Source organism: Armigeres subalbatus, chromosome 2 (genome assembly GCF_024139115.2).
Source record: "Armigeres subalbatus isolate Guangzhou_Male chromosome 2, GZ_Asu_2, whole genome shotgun sequence".
Classification (NCBI taxonomy): Eukaryota; Metazoa; Arthropoda; class Insecta; order Diptera; family Culicidae; genus Armigeres; species Armigeres subalbatus.
The window spans coordinates 19465780-19479026 of record NC_085140.1 but is presented as its reverse complement, the minus strand read 5'-3'; the positions used below and the strand labels follow the sequence as shown (position 1 = coordinate 19479026).

Sequence of the window (13247 nt, the reverse complement as noted above, 5' to 3'; positions counted from 1 at the left end):
ATAATATTAACGATTAACTTAAACGATTAAATATATCAAAATCAACAAAAGTAGGTAGACATTAAAAAAGGGAGATCAAATTTCAATACATGTTGAATTTTCATAGAAAAATCTTTCTATATTCAATATTACCTTGCAGTCAGTCATATTACCTAACAATTAGTCAGTCTATTTTAACTTTTTCCAACAAATATTGACATAATCTAACAGTTTTTCACTGTGAAATTCTGAAATAGATCTCAAATTAATAGTCGATTTACATAACTATGTTGAAATCGAAAAATAATTTAAATTTGCACATATGCGGTCAAGAACAGTGTTCTTGGTTTTAACTTCAATCAGTTTCACGCATCATATCATTTTTAAAGCAAAGATATAAGGTGGACTTCAATTCAAAACTTGGATCATTCACATATCTGAATTTTTCTACTATTAATATAAATGTATTGTATAATTATGTTCTATACTATTTATATGAAATAATTGCCCGCATAATAAAAAACAACATGTTATTTATATGGTCAGAATCATTATTACGATGTAAGATATAGCTTCACAGTTTACGTTGCGGTTATCGAATACTTTTCGATCGATTCAACCATAACTGCTCGACATCATCACTAAATGTCAACATATAACATGCTGTCTCTAAAATGTTCTTTATTTCCTGCATTATATGTCAACATTTTATCATACTGTTGAGCGAAAATTTTGCACGCGAAAACAGACGATTTTTTATGGTGACATAACTTAACAACTCATTCAACATAATTGTTATTTGTCAAATAACCGTACCACAAACTGTTAAAACTTTATATATTGTTCATTTACAGTTGTCAACAGTAAATGATACTGTTGTCGACCGCACGGGAAAATATCCATGTACAGTTTGTAATTATGCGGGTGGAGTAAAAGAAAAAAATGTCAAGTTTCCAGAGACCGACTTTGAAGTAAATCCTGCAACGTGCTATTTTTTTAATTTAACCATCTATAAATGGAATAATAAATTAATAAATTATTTATGTGTTACTCATTATTTTTGGATAAAACTCAAATTTTACGATCATTTTGATACAGTTATCGAGGGGTGAGAATAGGGTTGAGAATAGGTCACTGTTTCAACAGCTAAGAATGTGTTTAGTGCAAGAAAATTAATTAATTATGAAAGTCCTTTTCGAACGATTTTGTTATCGACCTCTTGGCTGTCAGTAATGTCGATGGTGGTAATTGAAATAATCTTCATTTTTAATACGTTTTAAATAAATATAAACATATAATATGATTGGAAACCAGTAACTTTTCCACGGCTAGATTCCATAAATTTCTAGCATTCACAATTTATCAAATCCTACAAGAACCATTTGTTTTTTTTGTAGATTTTTCTACACTTACATATATTATTAACAATAAACAAAACCTTATGCCTAACCATGTTTTACGTTTTCAATTTGCAAAATTAAATTACAAAATTGGTGTAATAATTTGTGCAATATAAAGTAGATATTGAAAAACATTAAAAACAAGACGAAAATATAACATAAATCCTTGCATAAATCTCAATAATATTTACTTGCTATTTGATTGACGGCATCAACAACTCCATCGAAAACATGTGTTGGCAGTCAAAAAGTTGCACCTAAACTGTTCGTATTTGCGATGACAAATGTTGCACCTCCCGTGTATACCGTTCGGAATAAACAAAAGATATTTTAGTTACTAGATAAAGATTGTCGCTACTGTTCCCTTTGTTCTGCTGTCCGAAACATGTGTGGTACATACCTGTCAAATCGTATGGATTTTCCTTCTTTGACATTTAGCTCCCCTATCCTCGCCAGCAAAAGATGTTCCGGACAGCGACGACAGCGACAATCTTTATCTAGTAACTAAAATATCTTTTGAATAAACGAACATAAGTGTGAAACACAACACGTCAACTGTACTGTACCCTTACCGTACCGAAGTTTGAACTTGGGTTTGAAAATGAACTCGAACGCAAGTTCGGGTTTGAGTACATCATCGTGCGTTGCGGTTCGAACGGAAGAAGAGAGTTCAAAAAGAGTACGCGTACTTTTGTACCGAGCGGGTTTGATGTTCGTTGGGAAGACTGCTTTTTAACGAGTGGTTTCACACGCAGTTTGTTCCGTTGGTTCAAGCGTTTTCGATCCAACAAGGAATTGAACCAAAAGCATTACTCCCATTGGATAACTGTACGGCTCATCACGAGGGATCAAAAGCCTTGGAATCAGGAGACGGGTTGATCAGTGTCGTGTTTCTTCCTCCAAATTGTACCTCTGAGGGACAACCTATGGATCAAGGAGTAATCAATGCGATCAAAAAAAGGTATAAGAAAAATCTTTTGTTGAATGTGGCCTTGGCAGCCGATGAATTCTCGGTAGATGACCGTTTGAAAAAGATATCACTGGCGGAATCGATTGAGTGGGTGGCAGAGGCTTGGGATGAAGTTTCTGCAAGTACAATTTCTAATTCTTGGAAGAAATTAAATAAGAACGATCTTAAGGAGGAACCACCACCGAATGTTCTGAACGATTCGATCCCTCTGAACACTCTTGTGAAATCAATTGGGAATTTGAGTAATTCAGTGTATACGGAGGAGAAAATCAGATGCTAGGAAGACGATTGGGTGAGAGATGCATCCGGTAATTTGGTTATACTGTATTTATACGGATCTCGAAATAATCTAGTATGTAACGGAACAGAAAATGAAGAAAATGAGAATAATGACGAAACTATGGAAGAAGAGTGGTTGGAAGAACCCAAGCCAGTCACTGATTTCCAGCGTGCTGAACCAATTAGTTGATTTTATTATCCAATATTTGGATAAGGAGAATATGTTATCGGAAGTTGCTAAGTTTCGTTTTACGAAGAATAAGTTAATGGAACATGAGTATAACAAACGATATTGAGTCAAGACAAAATTTTCAAAACGACTTATCTGCTTTTGTAAACAAAGTTTCAATCGACGATTTGACGAATCTGATAGCTCTCCCACGCAAACCAACACCATCAACAGGTAGCGGAATCCTTCACCTATCTATTGGTGGTGTTGGTTTGCGTGGGAGAGCTATCAGATTCGTCAAATTGTCGTTTGAATCTTTGTTTACAAAGCAAATAAGTCGTTTTGAAAATTTTGTCTTGGAGTGTCGTCAGTATGATCGTTGAATTTATAACATTTGTTTCATTGAATAAAGTTCTCTTCTAATTACAAGTTTAAAATCTGATGTTATTTATTTTTTACTTTGATACGAAATAAAAAACTATGCCAAGTTAAATTATTTTAGTCCGGAAAATACCGAATTAGCGAGGTCCGGTTTAACAAGTCGTCGGATTACCGAGAGCCGGATTAGCCCCCCTACTGTACAATATTTCGTAAAAAACAATATCCTTTCATTTACAAAGACGATGGTTTTATCAATGCTACATGTAGGCACCATTTCAAGAAAAATCTGGGTCATGCCGTTGGTCCGTTGTGTACTATATCAAATATAAATAAGCTAATAATACAGAGCCTTCTATCGAAATTTTGGCTTCCGAGCGGTTTTGTAAACATTCCACCACTTCTAAATAAATAGAAAGGCAAATAAAAAATTGTTTTACTTGGCTTTTTTTTGTTTCGATAGTACGTACACTAAAATTCCGCAGGTGTAGGGTAAGACGGTATAATACGCCCCCCCCTAAGGCAACATCTATAATAACTTTTAACTTTTCAACACATTTTAGGCAATAACTTTATGTTATTTGGTAGTCCAAAAAGTCGCAAATGCAGTGCCTGTGAGTAGTCATATAAAAATATTACTGAGAACACGTAGGAATAAAGCTTTTTTTAAAAAGTCGTGAAAAAATGGATTTCAAAAAGTGAATTTGGAAGCAACTGCGGCAGGCTCGACGCGCTTGTGTCCAGTTGGTAAGGGCATACCGTCCTGCATACACTGGGGCGTTTTGACCAGTGAAACATATTTTCGAAATCCTTTACATTTTTGAAGATGGAAGCAAATTACATTAATCACTGAGAAAAGTTATTTTGTTGCCCAACTGAGTGTTTCAGTGCAAATTTTTCGGACAATATGCTAGCATCGCTCCAGAATATTGAACAAATAAACAATAAAAGTTACATCAAAACTGTCACTTTTTGTATTTTGCTATTATTTCCATTATGTAATACAAAAATACTCCCACATTCACATAGTATGATGGTTTTACAAATATTTAAAGGTACCAACTAATTTTTACCCTTAGTTAGTTATAGTTTTCTAGAAATCAAAGGGGGGCGTTTTGGACAGGTGGGGCGCATTATACCGTCTTACCCTACGTACTATTGAGGCATGCCTGTACTCCAAATCATTCTGGGTTTCAGGCAAATTGATCTACCAAGACAACTGGGCACGATATAAAGCCAATAGCAACTCATGGTATCCATACAGTGCCTTGGAGGTCATGCGCATGACTAACGATTTAGATATGTCCAAACAGGACATCTTAGGTTCTCCAAATCATTCTGAAGTTCATAAAAAATTGATCATCCAAGTCATCTGAGATCGGCACAAAATCAGGCCAGGATTTACGATTTGAATATGTCCAAGCCGGATGATCTACACTCAGCGAACAGGACTATCGAAATTCATAACTGGCGCCTTATGAATCTTCGACTTCTTATATGCAGTTACCTTCTTGAGTATTCAAGCGTCGATGGGCGTGTGGTCTACATACTGGCCTCCCGACCCCGACGTCCATGGTTCGAACCCAGTCCGCCGCACTCTACTTTTTTTAGATGAAAATCATCATTTATAAGGCAACATATTGAAATTCATACCGATTCCTTGTGGCAAATTTTCATAAGGCGTTTGATTGAAAACCATACGTCCATTTTCCTCAGTGTAAGTTCTCCAAATCACTTTGGAGCTCTAAGCTTTTTAAATCAGTCTGGAGCTCAGACCAGTTGGTTTACTAAGTTAATTGCGCTCAGAGCATTATGATTCAAATATGTGCAAAAACGATGATCTAAATCAGCGGTTCTCAACCATTTTTTTCAGAGGTACCCCTTCGTGTTTTTGTATTCATTGAGGTACCCCCTATTTTTATAAGCGAAACTCATAAAATTATCTTCAAAGAGTGCTTTCGAACCTTTCGAGCGTCTTGAAATGACGTTTCTGAACCTTTTGAAAGTAGGCTTCCAAGCCTCTTGAAAGAATAATTCTGAGTCCCTCTAGAAGGAGTTTCCGAGGCTTTCAAAATGAGGCTTCCAAGTTCTTGAAATGACGTCGCAGAGCCGTTTGAAAGTAGACTTCTTGAAAGAAGAATTCCCAACCACTCGAAAGGAAAATTCCGAGCCTCTTGAAACTGGGATTCCGACCCTTTGAAAAGTGACTTCCGAGCCGTGATGGTTGGTTAAAAGAATTTCGATCCCCTTGAACGGAGAATTCTGAGCCTCTTAAAAGGGGGCTTCCGAGCCTCATGAAAAAGGGTCTATCCAGCATCTTGAAATAAGGTTTTGGGCATCTTGAAATGACATTTCTGAGTTTTTTTGAAAGTAGCTTCTCGAAGGAAGAATTCCGAGCCCCTCCAAAGGAAGTTTTCGAGCCACTTGAAAGGGGACTTCCGAGCCTCTTGAAAGTGAGCTTCTGAGCCTCTTGAAAGGGGGCTTCCGACCCTTTCAAAAAGAGGCTTCCGAACCACTTGAAAGGGGGATGACTGAAAGAAGAATTCCGAGCCCCTTCGAAATCTGATTTCCGAGCCTGATGAAAGGGGTCGTTCGAGCATCAACCATCTTAAAAATACTTTTCTGAGCCTTTTGAAAGTAGGCTTCCAAGCTTCTTGAACAAAGAATGCCGAGCCCCTCGATTGGGTTTCCGAGCCACTTGAAAGTAGACTTCCGAGCCTCTTGAAAGGGGGCTTCCGGGTCGTTTGAAAGAAGATCTCAAACCCTCTGGAATAAGGGGCCTTCAAACCTCTAAAAAAGGGGCATCTGAGATTCTTGAATGAGGGTTTCCTATCTGTTTTGAAAAGGGGCTTCCGAAAAGAGGCTTCCGAACCACTTCAAAGATGGCTGACTGGAAGAAGAATTCCGAGCCCCTTCGAAAGGAGGTTTCCGAGACTCTTAAAAAGGTGCTCCAGTGCCGCATGAAAGGGGTTTTCGAGCCTCTTGAAAGTGGGCTTCTGAGCCTCTTGAAAAGGGGGCTTCTGAGCCTACTGAAACTGGGTCTCCGACTATTTGAAAATAGGCTTCCGAGTCACTTGTGGGGGTTGGCTGAGAGAATTCGGAGCCCCTCGAAAGGATGGTTCCGAGCCTCTTAAAAGGAGGATTTTGAGCCTCATGAAAGGGGGCAGGCTGAAAGAAGAATTCTGAGCCCCTCGAAAGGAGGTTTCCAAGTCTCTTGAAGTGGTCTTGGAAGGTGGTTGTTGAACCGCGTCGAAGAAGGCTTAAAAAATGTTTTTTTTTTTTGAAAAAAAGCCTTTGTCCTAACCTTCAAATTTAATATTTCAATTATTTTGCTTGGAAGAAGGCTTTCGACGTAGAAGAAGGCTTCCAAGAGTTTTTAGGTGGGAAAAAAGAGCCTTTATGCTTCAAATTTATTATTTTAGTTAGGAAGTATATTCTTGACATATTTCATAATGTTGAGAACATGTTAGATGTGTTTTTTGATACTGCTGTCCCCAGGTAGCATATTTTCTCCCAAATTCTCCAGGATACGCGAAACATGTAAGAGAAATGTAGAAGAGCGACGCACTGATATTAATTTGCTCGTAGGTCAGTTTTTGTTGTTTGTCGCTCCATATTCGCCACTCCATATTCGTTATATATTATCGGAACAATAAAACCCCCCTTCTCAGTAGTTAATCAAAATAAAGTGTGTTAATTGGTGTCCACTAATTGCTAAGCAATCGGTCGTTTCGTTATATGTATTATCGGAAGAAAGGTTCACATGTGCACCCCTGGGAATCTAACAGACTAGTTTTGAAAATCGAGGCAAGGTCAACGAACAAGCTTGCGAACTTGTAAGCCAAGTCAAGGGGTCCGAACACATAATTTTATTTCGATTAAGTGGATTTTGTTTTACTTATTGCAATGCATATTATGTACAATACAAAGTCTTGGAATATAAATTTATATAATTATTAAAACTTTACCAAAAGTTTTTTATTGGAATTGTAATATGTCCGCCATTACGCATTTTCGTCCGAGGTACCCCCGGGGGTACATGTACCCTAGGTTGAGAACCGCTGATCTAAATACACAAAATCGTAAGCATGGCCTATAGTAGCCTAAATATGTTGGGTTTCTATCGGGTTTGCGCCGAGTTGACTTTGTGGATCAATTCATCTGAACTTTTGAGATTTAAGATATTTAGAACCATAAGTTGCTATTGGCTTCGTACTGAGTACCGTTGATATGGTTTGAATTCTAGAATGATTTGAAGAGCTTAGAATATACGATTTGAACATTCGTAAATCATGCGCATGGCTTCAAGGCGGCTATATGAACATCATGGATTGCTATTGGCTATGTATCGAGCCCAGTTGCCTTGGTAGACCATATGGTCTGAACTCCAGTATGGTTTTGATGAACTAAAACATTCGATTTGGACAGATATAAATCGTAAACCATACAGATAGTCTCTGATCGACAATAGCCATGCACAATGGATTGCTACACAAGCTTTGTACTTAGCACAGTTGACTTGAACATATCATGGATCATGGATATATCTAGATCGTAAATCATAAACATGGCCTCTGAAAGACTGTATGGACAACGTGGGGTACTATTGTTTTTGTATTGAGCCCATATGACTAGGTTGACCAATTCGTATAAACTTCCGAATAATTTGGAGAACTTACAATAACCGGTTTGGTCATATCTAGATCGTAAATCATGTATATGGCCTCTTAGGGTCTGTATGAACACCATGGGTTGCTATTGGCTTTGTATTGAGCCCGCCCAAATAACATTTTAAGTTTTATAACGCTCTTGAAGACTATAATTTACTCTACTAGAGTGTTATAAAACCAGCATAAAACCAAAATGTTACTAGGGCGGTTGACTTGGTAAACCATTTGGTCTGAACTCCACATTGATTTGGAGAACTTAGAACGTAAATATTAGATCATGAATCATGCACACGACCTCTAGGGCCTGTATGGGCCAGCTGACGTGGTAGATCAATAGGTTTGAACTCCAGAATGATTAGGAGAGCTTATAACATCTGGTTTGAACATATTTAGATCGTAAATCATGCACTTGGGGCCTGAATGAACAGCATGTTCTCCTAATGTCTTTGAATTGAGCCCAGTTGAAATGGTAGACTAATTCAATTCAACTCCAGAATGATTTGAAGAACTTAGAACATCCGAATTGAACATATTCCAATCTAATAAATCATGCACATGAGATTTTAAGGTATGTGTAAGCCCCATGGATCGCTATTGGCCGCAGAATTTAACCCAGTTGACATGGTAGATCAATAGGTGAGAACTCCAGAATGATTTGGAGAATTCAGAACATCTGGTTTGGACATATCTAGACCGTTAATCATGCGCATGATCTCTAAGGGCCTGTATAAACACCATGGGTTGCTATTGGCTTTGTACTGAGCCCAGTTGACTTGGTAAATCAATTACTCTGAGCTCCAGAACAATTTGGAGAACTTAGAACACCCGGGTTGGGAATACCTAGATCCTAAGTTATACTCCTGATCTGTGAGGGCCAGTTTCGACACCATGAGTTGCTGTTGGCTGTGTATCGAGCCCAGTTGTCTTGGTAGACCAATGTGCCTGAACTACTGAATGATTTATAGCACTTAGAACATCCGGTATGGTCATATCTAGATTGTAAATCATGCGCATGGCCTTTAAGGGCCTGTATGGATACTGTGGGTTGCTATTGGTTTTGTATTGAGCCCAGTTGTCTTGGTAGACCAATTGGTCTGAGCTCCAGAACGATTTGGAGAGCTTAGAACATCCGGTTTGGACATATCTAAATCGTAAATCATGCACATGGGCTAAAAAGGCCTGTATGATCCTCATGGGTTGCTATTGACTTTGTTTTGATCCCAGTGAACTTAAAGAACAACTGGTTCAAACTTCAGAATGATTTAAAGAGCTTAGAACATCTAGTTTGAACATATCTAGATAATAAATCATGCACATGGCCTTTAAGGGCCTGTATGGACACCATGGTTTGCTAATATCTTTGATTTGAGCCCAGTTTACTTGGTAGACCAATGGCTCTGAGCCCCAGAAATATTTGGAGAACTTATAACACCCGGTTTGGACATATTCAAATCGTAAATCATGCACATGGCCTTTAAGGCCCTGTATAGACAACATGGGCTGCTATTAGCTTTGTATTGAGCCCAGTTGACTTGGTGAACCAATTGGTCTGAGCTCCAGAATGATTTGGAGAACTTAGAACATCCGGGTTCGATATATCTATATAGTAAATCATGCATGTGGGCTCTAAACGCATGTATGGACATCATGGGTGGCTATTGACATTGTATCGAGTCCTGTTATCTTGGTAGAACAATTCGTCTGGACTCCATAATGATTTGAAGAACTTATAACATACAGTTTGGACATATCTAGATCGTAAATGATGCGCATGGCCTCTGAGAGCTTGTATGGGTTGTTATTGGCTTGATATCGAGCCCAGTAATCTTGGTAGATCAATTCGCCTGAACTCCAGAATGATTTGGAAAACTTAGAACATCCGGATTGAACATATCTATACCGCAAATGATACACATGGCCTTTTAGGGCCTGTAGGGGTTGTTATTGTATTGATATTGAGCCCAGTTGTCTTGGTAGACCAATTCGTCTGAACTCCAGAATGTTTTGGAGAACTTAGTTCATTCGATTTAGACATGAATCTTGCGCATGGCTTCTAAGAGCCTGTATGGGTTGTTATTGGCTTGATATCGAGCCCAGCAATCTTGGTAGATCAATTCGTCTGAACTCCAGAATGATTTGGAGATCTTAGAACATCCGGTTGGGACATATCTCGATCATAAATTATGCGCATGCCCTTCAAGGGCCTGTATGGGCACCATAGGTTGCTATTGGTTTCATACCAAACGTAATTGTCCTGGTAGACTAGGGCTCTCGAATCCAGAATGGTTTGGAGAACCTAGAACTTCTGTAGAAATATTGTCTGTATTCATGATTCGTCATCACCGAAATAGCATTAGGTACACTTTTGAGAAAAAAAAAACAATAAAATCATTCATTCGCGATATTCGTGTGCAATTTTTGTCCATATAAAAGTGGCCAACAGACGATCCTTCCTCCGACGATTACAGGATGTAGGTGTGGCCGATCAACAATCTAAGGTCAGTTTCGGTCAGTTTATGAGCTGACGATTATTTTTGTACCTGATGGACATCCCAGTGGGTGTTATAATGCCAATAAGAAAAAGAAGAAGAAGGCACCAAATGCCGCACACAGTAATCTGTTTAAATACATGTACTGCCGTTATACGCATTACTGTCCCATGTATATAGGGAATCCCAGCAAACATGGGACAAATATGTGTATGACGGCAGTGTAGTACTACTATAGCTTCAAATTCTTAGTTACCGCATTACAATACCATACGAATTATTTGTTGTTACCATTTTTGTGATGACACCATTGGAGTCTCCGAATCTTTCAGCATTTTTTTTTCTGAATGTGTAATCCCTTCATCATCATCGATGATCGATTCACATTTTTCTTAGCCGTTGATGAATTTTCTGAACATTATTGAAATAACAGATGAGGAGTGGTAGCCTAACTCGATTTTTGGATATAACAGCTCAATAACAACCTTCCTTCGGGATAGAAAATTATGTTAAACTTACTTTATCGACAGAAAAAAATCACTTGAAACGACTTTGTTCGCTTTTTTACTTTCAACACTGTATCTTTTAATTAGCGTTATGGTTTCGTGGTAGGAAGGGAAGAGTTTTAAAAGTAACGGTAAAAACTTTAAATTAGGATGTGATTTTTGAAAGATTTTTACATGCAGGTGAGTGTTTATCAATTGATAATTTAAATCAAGATCGCATGCTTGTTTTTTTCTATCATAGAGCCATAGAAGAAGAAGAACAATCGTTTCGGCTAAAAGTTCAATTCGAACAAATCGAGTTCGGCTAGATAGTTTTGGTCCAACATGTTGGTAATATTCAGTCATTAATTCGGCAGAATGGCTCTCGGTCTAACGACCCTTCCCCTTGCAATTGGAACCTCTTGTTCTCCTTGTTATTGGCATTTCATCCCTCACCAAAACATTGCCGCTTCACAGCTTTTTTGTTCATTCAGCACTTCCATAGTTACTGCGAAGTCGAGGAAATTTCCAATCTAATAATTTCTTATAGGGGTAACTGGGGTAATATGCACCACCGGGGCAAAACGACATTTTAGCATTTTTAACGGTGTTCCAGGAATATTTTCAAGAATGTTTACTACCGGATTGGTTGATCCGAACTACATGCGCTGTAGTAAATACTCTGGAAATACTGCCGAAAATGTACTAAAAAATGTCAAAGGGTCGTTTTGCCCCCGGGGGTGCATATTACCCCATTTTCCTCAACCGGATCGGGAATCGAATCCAGCCACCTTCAGCAAGGTCTTGCTTTGTAGTAGTCTGTCCAAGAAAATAGCTAATAATCTGGCTTCTCCGCTGAGTACAATAATCTGTAAACAATATTAATTCGTGCACTTGTAGTCTAAACAACGCAGGTCAATCACTCCAGATGCCGTTCAATCACTGTCTGGATTATCTATCCCATCGACAGATAATTCAAACAAACCTTTGAATATGTGGAATAAAATCCTATTGATCGCCGTCATTATTGCAACCGCAAATAGCTCAAGAGTCCTTAAGTCAAGGTAAACCCAAATCCCAGAATAGTCATTAACACGTCACCACTTAAATATGAAGCTCGTTATCTAGTGATAATCAATTGGGAATTAAATGTGCTAACAACAGACCTTATCCCGGATTCATTTTCATCGCTCCACCTGAAGATTCAAGACCAAATATCAACACGCTCCATAAAGCACTGCAATCAAATCATTATCACTGTGGCGTCATCATCTCCCTCGCCCACCACATCTCCGGTGAATCACTCATTCATCACCGATATGGCTTATCAGAAGCACGATTTGCCCATATTATCATCACTGTTTCATTAGACCCTTTGTGCACTTATGAACACCACGACTCCGAATCATAGGAATTTTTTTACACTTCGCAGCTTCTTCTCACGTGTCGGGCTTTAGCAATACGCATACCCCCAGCATTGTTGGCCCTACGTTCAGAATAACAGCAGCAAAGATCGATTATGGTCGAACTCGTGTGATGACTTGTTCCGGTAAGATGGCATCTTGACATTTGTATCATACTTTGGGAAGCCTCAACGTTTAACGGATCATCAAGAACGAGCAAATATTCTCGTCAAACAAGGATTGAAAAAATGTTGTCTCTAAAGTTAAAATTTTACTCTTCTCTAACTTGCCATATTACAAATCTTATTTGAAACTTTATGAAGTCAAAATGAATCGATTTAAAAAAAAGCTATGACTATTCTGAACACAGGTCCAATGCCATAGAGAACGCGTCAATTTTTCGCAAACAATTGTCAAGATACTAATCACCTATCGATCAACACTGGTGCTTAATTTCTTCTCGCTTACACACCGATTATTCGAGAGTAGTTTCGACGAGCCCATAAAAGTGATAAACTGACTTCCTTGCCGAAAACAAAGTTTACACACGAGAAGCCTCCGCGAAATTCCCTCTTCGGCACACAAACATTTTCCCCAGACGGGAAGGAGGGGAACCTATAGGATACCGATACCGATAGCGAAACAAACGCGAAAAAATACTACGGTAGGGAGATACCCAGCAAGTCACACAAAAAATAACCTCGTCGATGAACCGCGGAACAGATATAATGTTGCCACCCTCTGCTGGCAAATGCTCGACGAGCACTGAATCCAGAAGTTCACGGCGTCTCACAGCGGACCGGACTGGGCTAAACAGCAGCGTCGCACCATGATAGCGTCACAGCTATATGCTTATTGTTCACTATAGGCTGTCGACTGGACATATTCCAGACAGTCAAGTTGCTTCAATATCAAATGAGAATACCCTATTTTTGTGACGTTGGCGTTGTCCAGGTCCGCATTTAGCAAGGGTCCGGGGGTGGGGCAGGTCCCTGGGTCCCCACAAACCTCGAGTATCAAAACCT

The 13247-nt window shown here is 38.7% G+C and overlaps 1 protein-coding gene across 10 annotated transcripts in view; it reads right to left on the bottom strand.

The window, feature by feature from the left end:
- Positions 1-13044, bottom strand: part of LOC134218091 (uncharacterized) — a 136212-nt gene extending 123168 nt beyond the window's left edge. For 3 of the 10 annotated variants that reach the window (XM_062696955.1, XM_062696953.1, XM_062696958.1), the window contains exon 1: positions 12652-12981. The gene's annotated coding sequence lies outside the window, so the exon portion shown is untranslated. Of the gene's footprint in view, positions 1-12651 lie in introns of all 10 variants that reach the window. The other 7 variants (XM_062696956.1, XM_062696954.1, XM_062696959.1 and 4 more) reach the window with 5 other exon arrangements.
- Positions 13045-13247: the final 203 nt, after the last annotated feature.